This window comes from Elephas maximus, chromosome 26, assembly GCF_024166365.1.
Source record: "Elephas maximus indicus isolate mEleMax1 chromosome 26, mEleMax1 primary haplotype, whole genome shotgun sequence".
NCBI lineage: Eukaryota > Metazoa > Chordata > Mammalia > Proboscidea > Elephantidae > Elephas > Elephas maximus.
The window spans coordinates 11018094-11037161 of record NC_064844.1 but is presented as its reverse complement, the minus strand read 5'-3'; the positions used below and the strand labels follow the sequence as shown (position 1 = coordinate 11037161).

General features: G+C 36.8%; 1 protein-coding gene across 21 annotated transcripts in view; it reads right to left on the bottom strand.

The window, feature by feature from the left end:
- Positions 1 to 19068, bottom strand: part of NRXN1 (neurexin 1) — a 1236536-nt gene that overhangs the window by 1176334 nt on the left and 41134 nt on the right. Inside the window, exons 1-3 of one of the 21 annotated variants that reach the window (XM_049870265.1) lie at positions 4243 to 12343; positions 2771 to 2789; positions 1256 to 1858 (exon numbers count right to left, since the gene is read on the bottom strand). The exons of 19 other annotated variants lie outside the window; for them this stretch is intronic. The gene's annotated coding sequence lies outside the window, so the exon portion shown is untranslated. Of the gene's footprint in view, positions 1 to 1255; positions 2315 to 2770; positions 2790 to 4242; positions 12344 to 19068 lie in introns of those variants that run through there. One more of the 21 variants, XM_049870264.1, reaches the window with a different exon arrangement.

The window sequence follows — 19068 nt, the reverse complement described above, 5'->3', positions numbered from 1 at the left end:
GTACTAACTGTTTAATGAGAAACTAGTTTGTTTTGTAAACCTTCATCTAAAATACAATAAAAAAAATTTTTTCTAAGTCCTTGGCTTTAATTTATAGCACAGTAAATATTAACAGATATAATCACATAAATAAAACTGCTCTAAGATACTCTCACTGATTTTTAAGATTTTAAAGGGACCCTGACAACAAAAAGTTTGAGAACTATTGATCTAAAGCAAACTGCAGTTTGAAAAACACTAATTTAAAGTAAATGATTATACACACACACACACACACAAACACACACACACACCATTCCATGACCCCTTATTGCCTGCAAGACAAACACGAACTGGCACCAAATGCCTCCAACAATCTATCTTTGAGTCTATTCTTCCATAAGGACAATTCTCTGCTCTCGATCAGGAACTGTATTCTGAAACTCCTAAACCTATCAGGCTCACTTCTGCGTTTGAGTCCTATTTCACGTTCTATTCCTGGTATATCTTTAACCTTATTTTCTGCCAAGATAAACCCTAGCTATCTGAGTGGACATATGCAATGTTTTTGCTCTAAACCTATGTTCCTTTCTTCTTTGAACCGACCTTTCAGGACTATTTGGATCCAAAGACTCTAGGAAAACTCTAATTTGTAATGTTTTTGAAACCTGTTATAGATTGGGAAACCCTGGTCGCGCAGCGGTTAAGAGCTACAGCTGCTAACCAAAAGGTCAGCAGTTCGAATCCACCAAGCACTCCTTGGAAAATCTATGGGGCAGTTCCACTCTGTTTTATAGGGTAGCTATGAGTCAGAATTGACTCGACGGCAACGGGTTTGGTTTTTTGGTTTGTTTGGTTATAGACTGAATTGTGTCCTCCCAAAATGTGTGTCAACTTGGCTAGGCTCCCAGTATTGTGTGATTGCCCACCATTTTGTCATCTGATGTGATTTTCCTATGTGTTGTAAATCCTACTTCTATGATGCACTGGGGTTTTTTTTATGATGCTGAGGCAGGATTAGAGGCAGTTACAGTAATGAGGCAAGACTCAATCTACAAGATTAGGTTATGTCTTGAGTCAAAACTTTTTGAGATATAAAAGAGAGAAGCAACCAGACAGACAGAGGCGGGTGGAGGGGGGTGTGGAGAATCATACCACTCCCTTGGACCCACAGCTCTTCCCTTGGACCCAGGGTTCCTGTGCTGAGACACTCCTGGGCCAGGGGAAGACTGATGACAAGGATCTTCCTTCAGAGCCGAGAGAGAGAAAGCCTTACCCTGCAGCTGGTATTCTGAATTCGGACTTCTAGCCCAATAGACTGTGAAAGAATAAACTTCTGTTCATTAAAGCCATCCACTGGTGGTATTTCTATTATGGCAGCACTTGATAACTAAGACAACACATTCACTTGTAATTTGTTCCTTTGAGGATGACTGACAAATTAATGTTGAGTCATCGTAACAGTTTTCTCACATCTTCCCGGCTTGCTGCATCATGCATAGTTTGTCTTCATTTATGTTTTGGGAAGCAAATGTCATCCTTTTGTTTTCCCAAATGTTATCTTCCGCATGTTAAATGGAGGTAACTTTCATGCTTTTTAAACGTACAGCTGAAATCTTGTGAAATTAAAATATTTGGAGAACAATTAGTGTTCATACTAATAGAAAAAAACTGAAAAGTCCGTATCTGTAAATGTTAGATCACATCAGCTAGGAAATGTGACCCTGTATGGATTTCTGGAAGCTGAAGACTGAGGAAACCACAAAGAGTAATCAACTGATATCCATTCGGAATGCCTTCGGTAAGATGGCTTTGCTATTCATGCTTGATAGTCACAATCAAGACAGAGCCTGGAAGAATTCAATGATTCCACTACCTCCTGGAAGAAATTAAAAATGATGCCAATCAAAGGTCAAATATGCCTTCTCATGTTGTATTTGATTGTTCAACAGGTGATTCAAAAATTTCAAGGCAGAACTTAATATTCTGAGAATTAGAAAAGCCCACAACTGTCGAGCCGATTCCAACTCATAGCGACCCATTCTTAGAATTCGCACTTTTTAATTAATCAAAGGCATAAAAGAACTACAAGGGTGAAGAAAAAATGGTTATAATGACATAAATAGCAGTTTGTGAAGCTCAATATCTCTTGGTCCCTCGATCATGACAGGCTACTGCATTGCCATTTAGGAAGAAAAGAATATTTGGAGACCATTCATTATATCATCTTTGTTTTACAAATGTAATTATGGCCATGTTTTTGGGTTAGAGATGATCATTTTTTTAAATTTCCACAATGAAAGAAAAACACTTTTTTTGTTCAACCCGGCAAGCATTTAATATCTATCCACTCGTTGTTTAATGTGAATAGATTTCATACAATATATATTAATATATAATGTGTAGTTTTACACATATACTGTAATATACATATGTATTTCTTGTATTATATATACTTTGAGTGAATCACCTAAATTGTTTTTTAAAGTAATACATATATATGAAAACCCTGCATGGCCCTTTAAAATGAAATACAGTTTTTATTATTTGAACTCTCATTCAAGAAATACTAGAGGTTTAAATGAAACAAGAAAAAGAGCTACCATTAATACAAAAGGATTTCTCTAGTCAGCAGAAATATTACACAGCTTGAAAGTAATATGAGCCTGTCTATAGTACTCCTTCCCTCTTCTGAGCTGCTTTCCAGAACTGAATTTATCTAAGTCACTTCAACCCTCTGACATTTCCAAAAACCAAAAGTGATGTGCATTTATGATACTTTCCTACTTACATCAGTTCATGTCTGCTTCCTTAAAAGAAAAAAAAGTCACAATCTGAGTGAATATATAAAGCACATTTTACCTTACTCAAATTATATTTAGTCATTAAAGATGAGGCATTTATATTTATTTTATCCCTTATTTTCAGTGTTAAGAATTGAAGATTAAAAACATATATATATAAGAAAGGAAAGCTACAAATGTTCTCCTCTAGAGATTCTAATATGTGCTGCACCATCTTGATAACTGGGCTAAACTGACCAGGCCATTTTCTTGGCTAAAATCTGACAATCAGAAGGCTATATATTATCCTCCAACTAGTACCATAACAACCTATATATTTTTAAAGTTTTTTTTAAACTTTACCAAAAATATACGTTCATTTTACACAAATTGGAAAAAATACATATGACAAAAAGTTATCTGCAATCCCACTACTCGAGGAAAATGCCATTTAAATTTTGAAACATATCTTTCTAGAGAGTATGTCATGAAAATGGATACAATCCATGCATACTGCAAATGGAATCATGCTTTTAAATATCATCCCATAAGCTGCTTTACTCATTTGGTAAAAACCATAAATACATTTTGATGGCCACAGATACACATTTACATGATCTGCATCAACGTTTTTAATGTCAGCACAATAAGCCATTAACGACCGTATCATAATTCAGCTGAAAATCTCTCATTGGACATCCTGTCTCTTTTCTTATAATTTCTGATATTGTAAGCAATGCAGGGATGGATAGCTGATGACTATAATTTGCACATCTTCCTGAGCACAATGCTTGCCTGATGTGGGGTGGAGGAGGGGTCATTAAATATTCTTTACTTGAATGACCAGATGGGTGAATAAAGCAATAAATGTGGATTTTTAAAAAATAATTCAAGGGGCATATCTATTATTTAACATTCTGATTTTGAGCCAAGTCATTTCATACATTGGCATGCTTTTCCACAGTAATTACCCTAAAGAAAAAAAACATGCATAATTGTTAAATGGCTTTCATCCTTGGATGCTCCATGAATGTGCGTGACCTTGTGGGACTACCAGTAATGCTCTGTGTGAGATAATACACCCAACCAATGTTCCAACAGACTTGAAAAACAAAGATTATTGTTTTTAAAAATAGCGTAAATCTTCACCTCTCTGTAATTTTCCAAACTGTTTTCCCTGCTTAGAGTATCTCTAGTTACATGAGGAAAAATCTACTTCAGCGTAACTCATAAGCCCCTTATTCTTCTCCAAAGTTCTAAAGTTGATTTCACAAGCACCTATTAAGCATTTATGATTGGCATTACGGTAGTTACTATGAGGAATGCTAAAAAGCTTGATATTCTTATATGACTACCAGTGTGTTTGTTATTTTGTGATGCACACACACACATACACGCACAATAACAAGACTTCCTCTTCACTTAGGAGAAAAGGCTACGTGGTTCACTCTCCAGCTGAGGCAAGAGATGCAATATTTACACGAGCTGGAAGGAAGACAGAACTTCCTCGCCCACAGACGACGTGACAGCAATTCCATTCCTATTCTCAGCACAGTGCCCTGCCTGTTTAACAAGTGCCTTGGACACTCGCCAGTTTTCAGGTATTCTCTTCTTGGGACAGTGGCCAGTTTATCTGCAATAAAGCCAGAACAAGAGGCCAGATATGTAATATCTAAAGATTTATTTTACTTTCTATCACTTTATCATGAGAGTGTAGAATATAATTTACATTTTAAATTATTTTATAGATGATGAAATACACAAAAATTCAACTGAATTTTGAAAATTACATGCCTGTTGTTGTTGTTAGGTGCCATCGAGTTGGTTCCAACTCGTAGTGACCCTATGTACAACAGAATGAAACATTCCCCAGTCCTGCGCATCCTCACAATTGTTGTTATGCTTGAGCCCGCTGGTGCAGTCACTGTACCAAGCCACACAGGGCTTACCTGGTCTAGCAATGAATCTTACTCAACCTCTAGGATCCCATGATTCACACTGGGCCCAGTGCACAGGTATTCAAAGATAGGGATTTTTATTTAGGCTATGATACCCTGGTGGCATAGTGGTTAAGTACTATGGCTACTAACCAAGCGGTCGGCAGCTCGAATCCGCCAGGCACTCCTTGGAAACTCTGTGGGGCAGTTCTACTCTGTCCTATAGGGTCACTATGAGTCGAAATCAACTCGATGGCAGTGGGTTTGGTTTTTTTTTTTTTTTTTTGGTTTATGAGATGCTACTCAATAAACAACAAATACCATCCCAGACATCAACATTATTCAATGGCATTTTCTTATTTCATTTTTCTGTCAAAGTTAAAATACCCATTTTCCTGAAAAGAGGGTAAAGCATAAACACCAGTGTCCAACAGGTGTTTGCCCTGATTTTAACAAAGTTCTCCCATTATTGGGAGTTTATTTTTTTTGAGCAAAAATCTGTTTTCCCTCTGTAAATAATACAGCGAAACTGCTAAATATAATATGAAAAGAAACAGGTAGCCAATGGCACAAATAAGCCAAAAGCTTCGTCTAAGCTAGTTTTGCATACCATGCTCTTAATTTATTCTATTTTTGGGCTTGGTTTTACTGGAGCAGAACTTATTTAAGTTGGGAAGTGTCTGCTCAAATTTCTGAAATGCTGCTTTCTGTAATCTGCAAAAAAAAAATTGTGCTTTATTTCGTGTCTTTTGAATATGTGACAAATATTGATTAGGAATGGGGTGGTGACTATAATATTAATGAGAATCATTATAAGATGTTAATTATTTAATAAAACTAAATTTTATCTTGAAGTAAATTTAGAAGGTACCCACTGCTGTCCAGTCAAGTCCAACTCATAGCGACCCTATAGGATAGAGCAGAACTGCCCCATAGAGTTTCCAAGGAGCTCCTGGTGGATTTGAACTGCTGACCTTTTGGTTAGCAGCCATAGCACTTAACCACTACACCATCAGGGTTTCCGGATTTGAAGATAGGAGTAAACAAATATACAAAGGCTGTATTTTTTTACTATTTGATCAAGAAGATCCATAGATGCTAACGCAACATGTTAAATATCACAAAGCTAAGGACTATACAAAGAAGAATGCAGCATCAGCATTGGAGGAAGACTCATTAACAACCTGCAATACGCAGATGACACAATCTTGCTTGCTGAAAATGAAGAGGACCTGAAGTATTTACTGATGCAAGTCAAAGACTACAATCTTCCATATGGATTATATCTGAATGTGGAGAAAACAAAAATCCTCACAACTGGACCAATAAATAACAACATGATAAATGAAGAAATTGAAGTTGTCAATAATTTCATTCTACTTGGATCAACAATCAATATCCATGGAAACAGCAGGCAAGAAATCAAAGAAATCAAGAATATTGCATTGGAAAAATTTGCTGCAAAAGACCTTTTCAAAGTTCTGAAGAGCAAAGACGTCACTTTGATGACTGAGGTGGCCGTAATGCATACGCATGTAAAAGCTGGAAAATGAAAAAGGGAGACAGAAAAAGAACTGATGCGTTGACCAGTGGTGTGGATGAAGAATGTTGAATATACTGTGGACTGTCAGAAAAATTAACAAATCAGTCTTAAAAGAAATACAACCACAACGCTCTTTAGAAGTGAGGATGGCAAGACTTTGGCTCACTTACTTTGCACAGATCATCAGGAAAGATCAACCGCTGATAAAGAGACAAATGAGGGAAACCATCAATGACATGGATTCACACAACAGCCATAACAATGGGCTCAGACATACAAAAGATCATGAAAATGCCTTAGGACCTGGTAAGGTTTCATTCTGCTATACATAAGGTTGCCATGAATTGGAGCTGATTCAACGGCAACGAACAACTGTACACTTTGCTATGTGATGAACTGACATTTTTAAATCTATTGTCCCAGAGAGCTTCCCTGAATTTTGCTATAAATACTTTTATTTTAACTGTCACCATATTTTCTGCACATTAGTTCTGCAGTTGTGTCCAGAAAGATTACATAGGGTAGAAGGTTTTCTACATAAATTTCAAAGCATCCTGCTATCCTGTTTAACAAACTGCTCTAACACTTGCTATATCCTTCTAGGCACAGAGACCCAGTGCGGCATTAAAATGCATGTACTCAGTACCAAGTTAAATTTCCAAGAGTGATCACAGATACCGCCGCTGTGGTTGCTGGTCATGTAAGGTCCAAGCCTTTTGCTAGGAGCAGGAAATGCCAGAAAGGCAAAACTGGATTCTCAAAAAAAATGTATATTTCCTAAAATTATAAGAATTGTCCAATTTATTCATTGCAGAAGACAGTCTCTTCAGGACAAACTGGCATTGTGCCAATCATCTGTACTGTCTGTTAACTGTGGGTTTTTAAAATTTGTTTCTATTTTAGTGACTCAGTGATCATGAGCTGATTCAAAGGTTCTTCACCAAAAGAACAATTTGCTAAAATAATTCTTCGTGTTGCACTATCTTTTGCCAGCTTTTGGCTCAGAAATTACAGAAGGAAACAAAACAACCAACAAAGGGATTCCAGAGCTGAGTATGATTTCCTCCTAGTAACAGGCATTTTTGTAAGCCCAGAGCCTAACGACTGTTTGGATCAAGAATGGATATATGTGTGTGTGTTTGTAATCTACACAGATAGAGAGAGGATTAAGGATTTTTAACAATGGTTCAATGGTATTCATAGGAATAAACACAGACTAAAAAAAAAAAAAAGAAAAGAAGGGCCCTGAAAGTAATTGATACAGACTCTTTTAATCCTGAAATCTCAAAAGAACATTTGAGCTTCCATCAATTATCTTGGTAGTTTACAGAGTCAACTCCAATTTCATCCTGTATGGAGAAGCCAACTATATAAAACCGAAATTACCAGTATCAAACAGGCAAAAAGCTGCAGAGAGAAAACATACAGCTTTATCTTATAATTTAGCCAGTCAACTTGTGGGCTCAAGTGTATTTTCGAACAATGATTAGATAAAAACCATTTCATTAGGGTGATTTTTTTTATTCAGTTAGAAAAGCATTTCTGAAGGACAAATCAAGTCTATTTGGCTCCAGGAATAAATTATTTCAGGGAACTATCCTACCTCTATTAATGAAAAGCCTGTCTTTAAAAAGCAAGTCATGTACTGAAAACATTCTGGTTTTGCAATTCATCAATAGTTAATTTGGACTTCACAGCAGAATGCTCACTGAATATCTGCTCTGAACCAACGCTGTCTCAGGGATATTTCTAACCTGCCAACAAAAAGGCCTTTGATATTATTAACACAGTACCTTACACATAGGAGGTGCTTCATAGACAGTGGTTAATGAATATAATTGACATTTAACTGAACCTTACCTTTCAAAAACAACTAGGAGCATTCTTATTTCAAAGATATCAGTAATAAACTATTCAGTATCTCAGCTAAATTTTTCCTTTCACACTTAACCTTCTAAAGCTTGTGTTTGACTAAAAAAATGCTTAAACTGAAAACAAAAAGTTTCAATATTTTTATATCCACTTGATCATTATAATGTATGCATAATATTAAATTCAGCCATACACTTAATAAAATGGCCCAAACTCAGAAATGTTCTTCTTGCCTTTATTTTCCACCTCAAATACGTTTGGTCTTTCTTTTGTGGTTGCATAATTATAATTCACTGAAGCTTCCTGTTAGTGAGCAGTTTTCATCCTTCCCCAATTTATTCACCTATTCACTCATTCATTCTACCTTAAACACAAAGATCTCTCTTTGTCAGGAAGTTTATTTGCGTAATTCTATTCACTCACCAAACTACTAAAGCCATCTTTCCCAATCAGATTGTACTCTAAATGTGTTATATTAGAAGTTCACTTTTCCACATCACAGAACATTTACTGATTATTAGTCCAGGTACCCGACAGATACCTTGGTTTCTGATTTTTGCCATTCAATTAAATTGAATTCAATGGTCTTAAATACATGCCCCTAAGTTTACCTCCTCAATCACAGGGGGTGGGAGCACTCTTCGCATTCTGCATCCTGAGGAATACCTACTTATCTCTGCATCTGGATGAGAAAAGCTAGCACTTCTCCAGCTCCAAGCTCAACCAGAGAATGTTTTTTTCTGTTTCATGGGTGCCTGCATCAACATCAGGAGATGCTTGATAAACAGTAGTCTAAGTTCCCACCAAGCGGTACCAGTCTCCTCCTTTCCTCACGATAAAAACTACTGGGATTCTTGTTTTCTCCTGTGCTGGGGATTGTTCCTTTGCATCTCCTGGGGTCTCCTCAAACAGGGGATTAAAAAACAAATTGTTACTAGCTACTGGTTTTTACCGGTAAGGATGCATACTCTCAGGGAAAGAATCTACATTCATTTGCCCATATACATATATCAGGGTACTTTTGCTTATTATGGAAATAGCAATGAAAATTCCAAAATGTGGAAAATGTAAATAAAAAATATGTAATACAATCTGTCAGTTTCCATAGAATCCAGCCCCCTGCCCCCCCAAAAAAAAGCTGCTAGGATGGAACTCCTCCATGAAAACAAGTTCTATCATGATCCTTCTCTCCTTCGTTTAACAAGAAGCCTCTTGAAGGCAATGGTTATGTCACCTCTTTATAAAAGTTATTATCTAGTTACTGAAAAAAATACTGGAAACCCTGATGGCATACTGGTTAAATGCTATGGCTGCTAACCAAAAGGCTGGCAGTTCAAATCCACCAGGTGCTCTTTGGAAATTCTATGGGGCAGTTCTGCTCTGTCCTACAGGGCCACTATGAGTTGGAATTGACTTGATGGCAATGGGTTTGGTTTTTTGCTTTGAAAAAATACTTGTCGGCTGAGTGCTGCAGCTAAGATTGTAAGATTCTGTTTTTTTTTTCAAGAAACCATTTCCAAAATGACAACTCTGAAGATCAAGACTGAAACATAAAACTACAGTGAAAATCAGAAGGTTCTTTTCAAAAACTGGAGGTAAAAAAATAAGCCATTTAAATTATAAAATGGGCACGCACAATCAGCTGATGGGTGGAGCTATTTACAAGTTCTGTAATAACATAGTTTTTCTTAGTGCATTTGAAAAATTTACAATATAAGCTATATTCATTATAAAATTGCTTTTGATTCTCATGATAGATGTACAGAAATGCAAATATGGGGTTTACATTTATATGAAGTTTTATGGAATTGCTGTCCTGAGATTCACTACATCCAAAGATCCCATTAGGATTGACCTATTAACCTATGCTATTGTTGCTGTTAGTTGCATTAAGTCAGCTCCTGACTCATGGCAACCCCACAACTTAACAAAACACTGCAGGGTCCTGTGCCATCCCCATGATCACCTGTGGACCAGACCATTGTAGTCCACAGGATTTTCACTGACTGATTTTTTGGAAGTAGATTGCCAGGCCTTTTTTCCTAGTCTGTCTTATTCTCGAAACTCCACTGAAACTGAGACACAGGTCTCCCGCATGCAAGGCAAGAATTCTACCCCTGAACCATCCATGTCCCATTGGAATCTGAAAAGATCCCTAAATGCAGGAGGACACCGGAAAAGTGCAATAAGACCTCTGTAGAACACCCTCTATATTGTTCCCTTCAGTCTGTTCTTGTACGATCCTCTGGCTCAGAATGGGTCTTAAGGGTTTATTTTCGAAAATAATGAAACAAAACAAAGAGGATAAACAACAGAGGCTATATGTGGTCAATAAAGCCTGAAATATTTACTATCTGACACTTCAGAGGAAAGTTGGCCAGTCCCTCCTCTATAGTACATCCACTTTGCCTATTACACAGAAAGTATTACATTCCTTGAGCAGAGCCATATAATGAGAAACACATGACTCTTCCTGCTGAATCACAGGCTGGAGGCTCTACCTGGAAGAAAAACCAAAACCAAAACCAAACCCGTTGCCATCGAGTCGATTCTGACTCATAGCAACACTATAGGACAGAGTAGAACTGCCCCTTAGAGTTTCCAAGGAGCGCCTGGCGGATTTGAACTGCCGACTGTTAGGTTAGCAGCCATAGCACTTAACCACTACGCCACCAGGGCTACCTGGAATAAAAAATAGGAAGATAAATATTTCTGAAATATTTAAAATTTATTGTTTTGTCTTCTCACCAAATCGGACCCAAATATTCTGTGTTAAAAGTGAAAAGTATATTGGCTTATATTTCTGATACCAATAAAAGTCCCAAGACTGTGTTCTTATTTTAGTTAAAATGTAGTTATGTACAGGGAGGCTTACTCAGCTATTATCAACAAAGCAACTGAATGATGTAAGGGAGTGAAAAAGAGATACAGCTTAAGGTGTCATTAGCTTATATTGTACCCCAAATTATATCTCAACAAAATCTCCCTCTGTAAAGACTTTATACATGGATTTAGGGACTTTTTTTTAGTTATGTAATCTTAAATTTACCCATAAAGTTATTGAATCAAGGTTGCTGATTCAACACATGCCAATTGTCTTTCTGCTCCAAATCCCACGAAATGACAGAAAACCTACTTTTAGAAGATTCAGAAGAGTACTAGGAAACAAAAGAGATTGACAGCGACAGATGAAAGATTTTGAGGACTACCTTAAAAATAGAAATCAGACAGGAAAAAAAAAAGTGTGGAGAAGTAGGTTCAGAAATTGCCACAGACTAAAATATGCATGGGACAAGATGCCGTAGTGTTGTGAGTGAAGAATGCACCAACATGGAAGTGCACTCAGAGCCTGGGGCCAGCCTTGTACTGAGGAAGAGAGAACATGGCACAGCAATGGCACCTACACCCAGGCAAAAGCAGTAAACACAGTCACTGGGGAAGTAGATATAAGGTCACAATATACTGGCCATGAAGATAAGCTACTGCCAAACCCGGCTTACAGCTCCTCTTCCTCCTCCACCACCAGCACCATCTCCCTCCATCATCATCATCATCACTGTCATTAGCATTAGCTTCATTGTCAACAATACTTATCGAGCCTACCACATTTAAGGCATTATTCTAAGCAAGTCTATGCATAGGCTGTTACTCCATGAGGTCGATAATATGATTATCTCCATATTACAAATGAAGAAACAGACCTGGAGAGTTTAAGTAACTTTCACAATAGCTATTACATTGCTGAGCTGAGTTCATGCTCAGATAAGTCTGTTTCCAGAAATCAAATACTCAACCACTAGAACACAATGTATTTCTAAATCCTAAACATGTAGGCTACAGTCAACTTTCATAACCAACCCAGAAACCAAACCCAGTGCCGTCAAGTCGAACTTGCGTAACAGGCATTCTCAAATACAAGGTTAACAGAAAACTAATAATCATTATAAACCAAAAAACCAAACCCATTGCCATAGAGTTGATTCTGACTCATAGTGACCCTATCAGACAGAGCAGAACTGCCCCATAGGCTTTTCAAGGAGCGGCTGGTGGATTTGAACTGCTGACCTTTTGGTTAGCAGCCAAGCTCGTAAACACTGTGCCACTAAGGCTCCAATAATCATTATGCATTCAAATAATACCAACATTCTAGAGAGAGGTACTGATTTCAGCTAAAAGAAGAATTAACACTGTAGAGATATAAAAACATTGGAGAAGATACAAAAATAAATATAAATAATCTCTCATAGAAATTAAAGAGGGCATCCTATCATTGAAAAGAAAACAATTAGATACAATTTAAAATAAGCGTATACTTTTGAAATAACAACTCTGTGGTAGTGTTGAATAGTAATAGATTGGACACAGATACAGTTCAAATTAGTGACCTAGAAAATGGAGTTGAACTAAATGGACAATAGGTAAGTGGTAACTTTGGTGAAGGGTAAGACAGGACACAATTCTGGGGAAGCCAGCATGACTTGTACAAGGCAAGGTCATGGAAGCTCCAGCGACACATCCAAAGGGACCGAATTGCTGGGCTGAGGGCTATGGGAACCATGGTCTCGGGGAACATCTAGCTCAACTGGCATAACATAGTTTATAAAGGAAATGTTCTACACTCTACTTTGGTGAGTAGCATCTGGAATCTTAAAAGCCTGTGAGCGGCCATCTAGGATACTCCTCTGGTCTCACCCCTTCAGGAGCAAGGAAGAATGAAGAAAACTATTGATACAATGGAAAGATTAGTCCAAAGGACTAATGGACCACATCTACTATGGCCTCAACCAGACTGAATCTAGTACAAACAGATGGTGCCCAGCTACCATTACTGACTGCTCTGACAAGGATCACAATAGAGGGTCCTGGACAGAGCCAGAGAAAAATGTAGAACAAAATTCTAGCTCAAAAAGAAAGACCAGACTTGCTGGACTGACAGAGACTGGAGAAACTCTGAGAGTATGGCCCTTGAACAACCTTTCAGCTCAGTAATGAAGTCACTCCCAAGGTTCACCCTTCAGCCAGAGATTGGACAAGCCCATAAAACAAAACAAGACTAAAGGGGCACAGCAGCCCAAGAGCAAGGACTAGAAGGCAGGAGAGGACAAGAAAGCTGGTAACAGGGAACCCAAGGTTGAGAAGGGAGAGTGCTCACATGTCGTGGGGTTGTTAAGCACTGTCATAAAACAATATGTGTGCTAACTGTTTAACGAGAAACTCGTTTGTTCTGTAAACCTTCGTCTGAAGTACAATTAAAAAAAAAAAAGATGGAGTTGAGGATTAATCATAGGAGGCAACACAAGAGATCAAAGAGATGAAAAGTATAAGTTTAAAAAAAAATTAAGAATCATGAAGGTCAGTTCAAGAAGTTCTCAAATCCATCCAATTAACTTTCTGGGTAGAATAGAGAGAATACCAAAAAAACCAAACCCACTGCCATTGAGTCGATTCCGACTCATAGTGACCCTATAGGACAGAGTAGAACTGCCCCATAGAGTTTCCAAGGTGCGCCTGGCGGATTCAAACTGCCGACCCTCTCATTGGCAGTCGTAGCACTTAACCACTACGCCACCAGGGTTTCCAAAGAGAGAATTCACATGGTAAAATTCCCTAAACTGAGAATACATCTATGTCTTCTTTGGTTTAGAGGTTTATCAAATGCTGATCAGCATGAATATAAAAAGACTCATAACTGCATATCTTGGTCAAACTTTAGAACACCAAGGATTCAGAGAGCATTTTGTAAATTTTATTGTGTTTTAGATGAAAGTGTACAGTGCAAATTTGTTTCTCATTCAAAACTTTCTACACAAATTGTTTCATGACATTGATTACAATTCCCGCAATGTCAGCTCTTGCCCCCTTTCGCTTTACACTCCAGGTTCCCCATGTCCATTCGTCCAGTTTTCCTGTCCCTTCTCGTCTTCTTGCCTTTGTTTTGGGGCAGATGTTGCGTATTTGGTCTCATATATTTGATTGAACTAAGAAGCACATTCCTAACACGTATTATTATTTGTTTTATAGTCTTGTCTAATCTTCGGCTGAAAGGTGGACTGGAAGAGAGCATTCTTTCAGCTGAGACGATTTTGAAGCTTTCTGCTGAAAACCCCAAAAGCTTCCAGAGGGAAATAAAAAATATTATCTATATTAATATTAGAATGAAAATTAGATAGGCATCAGACTTCTCATCTTCAAAACTGGCTAATTTTGACCAGGGAGAGATTGCCAAAAAGATGTGATTTTGAATCTAGAATTTTATAACCAAGCAAACCAACATTCAAGCAGGAGGCCAAGATATTTTATTTTTTAAGATATGCAAGGATCCAGAAAGTTTCATACTAACAAAATCTCTATGAAAGTAATGGAGTAAAACAGTGATAAAATTCTGTCTTGGTGAGGTGCATTAAAACAGATACTTCATATACTGTTAATGCGTGTATAAATTGCAGAGTACCTTCTAAAGTAATCTGACTTCCACTCTTATGAATCTATCCTCAGAAAGTTTACTCAAACATGAATAAATACGTGTCCATGTGTAAGTGACATAGGAACAAATACTGACTTACAAGGATGTCCACTGCAACGTTATTTTTAATAGTAAAAAAAAAAAAAAAGAAAAGAAAAAGAACAGCCTAAGCCTTCACCAGTAACAAATTGGGAAATAAATAGCATTCCATATGGTGAAATACTACGTAAGTATTAAAAAGGACTGAGATAGACCCATCAAATTTACAAAACATGGTACATGGAAAAAAGCAACCTACAGAAAAATATTTGTAAAATATTCCTATTTGTTTAAAACAAAAATAAATGATATAAAAACATGTGCATATACATGTGTAAATGTTCTGAAAAAAGGATTGAAAAATGGCACCCCAAAATCTTAACAATGCTTAGCTTTGGGAGGGTATTGGGAAGGTAATAGGAGTAGAGGATTCATTCCCTTTCAAGACATATGTCTGTATGTTATTAATATTTCACCAGGAAAATACACTTACATGACATGTGCAATTAAAAAGCATTAAATGAGTTAAGTAAATTAAATTATGAGATAAAGAACTATTAAAAGAATCAAAATGTTCACCTTGTCACTTTCAGTGTTAACATTAATTTTATCTGTCATAATTTGCAGTTTTAATAGCTCTTTATATGTTGATTGCTTATTACCAGGTAAACAATTTTTTTACTGAATCTTGAGAAGGTTCTATTTAAATGAGTACAGTAACATAGCACAAAACAACCAGTATTAAAAATAAAATTTAAAAAATCACACCCCACAAATCAGGGTAATTTTGAAACTGTTGTTGGTCTTCTTTTTCTTCTTTTAAATATTTTCTCTTCATCAACATAGACTCAGTTCAGGCAAATCTATAAAGTGTGAAATCCCACATTATGGAATTGAAATTTGTGGTGACATGTTTTCAACAATTAATGCTCACAGAAGATCCTGTTAAAAACTTAAAACAATGAACCAAATGGATCATCACACATGTGCATGTCTTACATTTATCCTAGGATGCAAGAATTGTACTAAAGGAAAGGCCCAAATTTCAGTCTTCATCACCACTCAGGCACCTCCACTCTACATTCAATTTGTACGGATACACTTAAGACAACTGTTTTAACACTTAAAACAATTAAGACGATGTGTATCCTGGGTTATTTTGGAACATATGCTGTTTGGGTGGTTAGAAGAGCTTGTCAATGAATCAATAATAATTTAGGATCTGGGCATTTCTTTGGGGATTAACGGATCGTTAAGTAGAGCTAGTCAAGCCAAAGACCATTAACCCCAACTGGTCCCTGCCCAGTTTGCGGCAGCTGCAGAGAAGGAGTATTACAAAATACGGACTTATTATTTTGGACTCCACTCCAATGACTCTTTAATAAGTATCTTTAGCAAGCAATCAAAATGGATCGATTTCCTAGGCCAAGTACACTATATTCCATTCAATTCAGAAAATCCATGAGTCTAAATCCAGACACCTGATGTTGAAGTCTTCATACACAAGTCAGGTCTAGTCAAGAAACAGTATAGTTCTTATACAATAGTGCCTTATATGATATGGATTTTTCCATGGGGGCCAATGATAACTCCAATATTCAGTTGACAAAAATAAACGAGACCTGATTTATGACACAATGAATGTCATCTGTGTTCCTAAGTCAGGCCTGCAACATGGATGGATATTCCTGTAGCCTAACAAAGTCAGCTTTATCTCCTGAGCATTCTATTTTTCTTATGACATTGATCCCCATTTAATAATTCATTTGTTAAGATACCCACCTTGAAATACTACAGACTTTTGACAGAAATTACTTACATTTATTTTCTTCCCACAGGAACACTTGATGAGGTAAACAATATGGTTTCATGGCTTTTGTTACTATGAGGAACTGAACAATCAAACGAGAACGCTAAATCAAAGGCACTCACCGAGAAGAGGATCCTTTGGAAAATGAATGTCAGGACATACCAGCTTTAGAACAAACCAAGGAGAAGTAAATCTGTCTTTAACTGCTCCATGTTCCCTCCCTTGTTTAATTTATTACCTTTCCCTTATATAAATCAATACAAACATGCCTTATTTTTAAACAACTGAGATAATTCATTGAAGCAGCAGAGTATTTGAAAATAATGTTCCACGCCAGAAACCGGAGCACAGACTGCACCTAATTGGAAAATGCTTGTGCCTCCACTTATTAACTGTGTGAGGTTGCCTGAGTTATGAACCTTGCCCAAAACCTCAGTTTTCCCTTCTGTAAAATGGGATTAACAACAGTACCTACTCCATTAGGTTGTTGTGGATCATAATTTACATAAATGAGACCATCTATGTAAAATTCTTATCACAGTGACCGTCATGTAGTAATTAACACATCCATATTCTTTTCATTAATAGTTCTGTGGCCTTAGTCTTCTGTCTTTCCCTCTTGTTTATGATGTCCTATGTCTTCCTTGTCTTCCCATTTCTCTCTTATTTTCTGCCTCTCCCTGTGTTTCTCTTGCATTTATTTTTCCTTTTTTTTTTTTTAAACTCCAGTCCTCAGGGCGATTCTCTCTTTTTTTTTTCTGTATCAGTGTTTTAGGTATTAAAAATCATGCTAATTTTCACTAATTGGAGGGATGATCAGTAAAAATTAAGCATCTTAGTCATGGACGCAGTTTTCAGTCTTAACGTCCCTGGGTATTTACTGCTGACAGAAGACAGACCGGATTTTATTCTTAGGTAAGCATGCAATACATGCATTCATCTCATTATCATCAGCACATTCAATATGTGAGTGGGACTGTTATTGCTAAAACTACTTTTGAGCTATAACTTACATACGGCAAAAAATCGCCCTTTTTAGGTATGCAGTTCCATGAATTTTGACAAACGCTTACAGTCATGTAACCACATTTCCATCCTCATCCCCCAGTCCAGGCCCCTGGCAACCAACAACTGCTTTCTGCACCTATCATTTTGTCACTTCCAGAATATCATATAAATGGGATCATATACTATGGACAGTTTGGGTTGGCTTGAGAGTCACCCCTATTGCTGCATGTATGAACATTTTGTTCATTTTACTGATGAATGTATGGATTGTAAGGTTGTGCCACAGTCTGTTTCTCTGATCATCAACTGATAGACACTTGGATTGTTTCTAGATTTTAGGGATTATGAACACAGCTGTTAAAAATATTTCGTAGAAGTTTTATTTTTTGACGGGGTGGTATGTTTTCAAATATCTTTGCTAAATATCCAGGATTTCTAGGAATTATGCTTAACTTTATTAGAAACTGTCAAATTGTTTTCCAAAAAGTGGCTCTATCATTTCTTATTCCCAGCATCAATGCACAAGAGTTTTAGTTGCTCTGCATTCTTGTCAGCACTTGATTTCGTCAGTTTTTTTTTTTCTTTTCTTTTCTTTATTTTAGCCATTCTACTAAAGGTGTAGTGGAATCTCACGGTGATTTTAATTCACATTTTCCTAATGATGGTAAACATTTTTAATGTGTTTATTTGCCAGTGCATAGGTTCTTTAGAGAACTGGTCTACTCAAATGTTTTGTTGTTTTTGTTTTGTGCTGTTTGTCTTACTATTATTGAGTTGTACGAGTTCTTTATACATTCAGGATACAAGTCCATTATCAGCTGTAAGTTTTGCAAATACTATCTCTTATTTTGTGGCTTTTCTTTTTTATTTCCTTAACCAAGTCTTTTGAAATCTATTGCTAAAATTTAATTTTTGGGAAGGTAAAAAATTTTATTTATATTATTATTATACAATAATTTTCCCCCACATATATGTTAATGAAAGTTCATGGTCATGGGGTCTAGAAGGTTTTTAATTCTTCTTATAAATGTTTTTTTTAATCTAGTTTTTAAAAAATATGCATAATGAACAGTTAAATGTTCTTTTTTAATTCCCTGCCACAGAGTTATTCTTTAGGGAAAAATACTTAATTTACTGTTGTTAGCTCTGCAGAGCATAGGAGGGAGCCTGAGTGACTTCTGGTTTTTAGTTCTGTCATCAAGACAAGTAGAGACATATACTTCAACTTCTCTTGTCTCTCCTTCTGCATTTTTAACACCTTTCCACTCTGGACTTGGAATCACATTCATTTGGGGTCCTATTAAACAGGAATGTGATTTCTGCTCTCCCAACTCTATAAGCCAACATCTTACTAAGTTACTTTTTCTTCCACCAGCTCTTCCAAAGATCTACTACTCATTGCCTTTTCCCTGCGGCATAAATACAGAGATAGCAGAAACTAGCGTGAAAGTCAACTAGGAGAATCCGGTGGAACTCGGTCTGTGTTTTGGCTCTGTCATCATTTGTTTGTTTGTCCATTCTTTCCTTGATGTATGCATTCATTCATTCAGCAAATTATTTACTGAGCATCTACTGTATACACCATGCTAAAAACTGGGAGTACAGTAATGAATACGGACAGGTCTAGCTTTTTC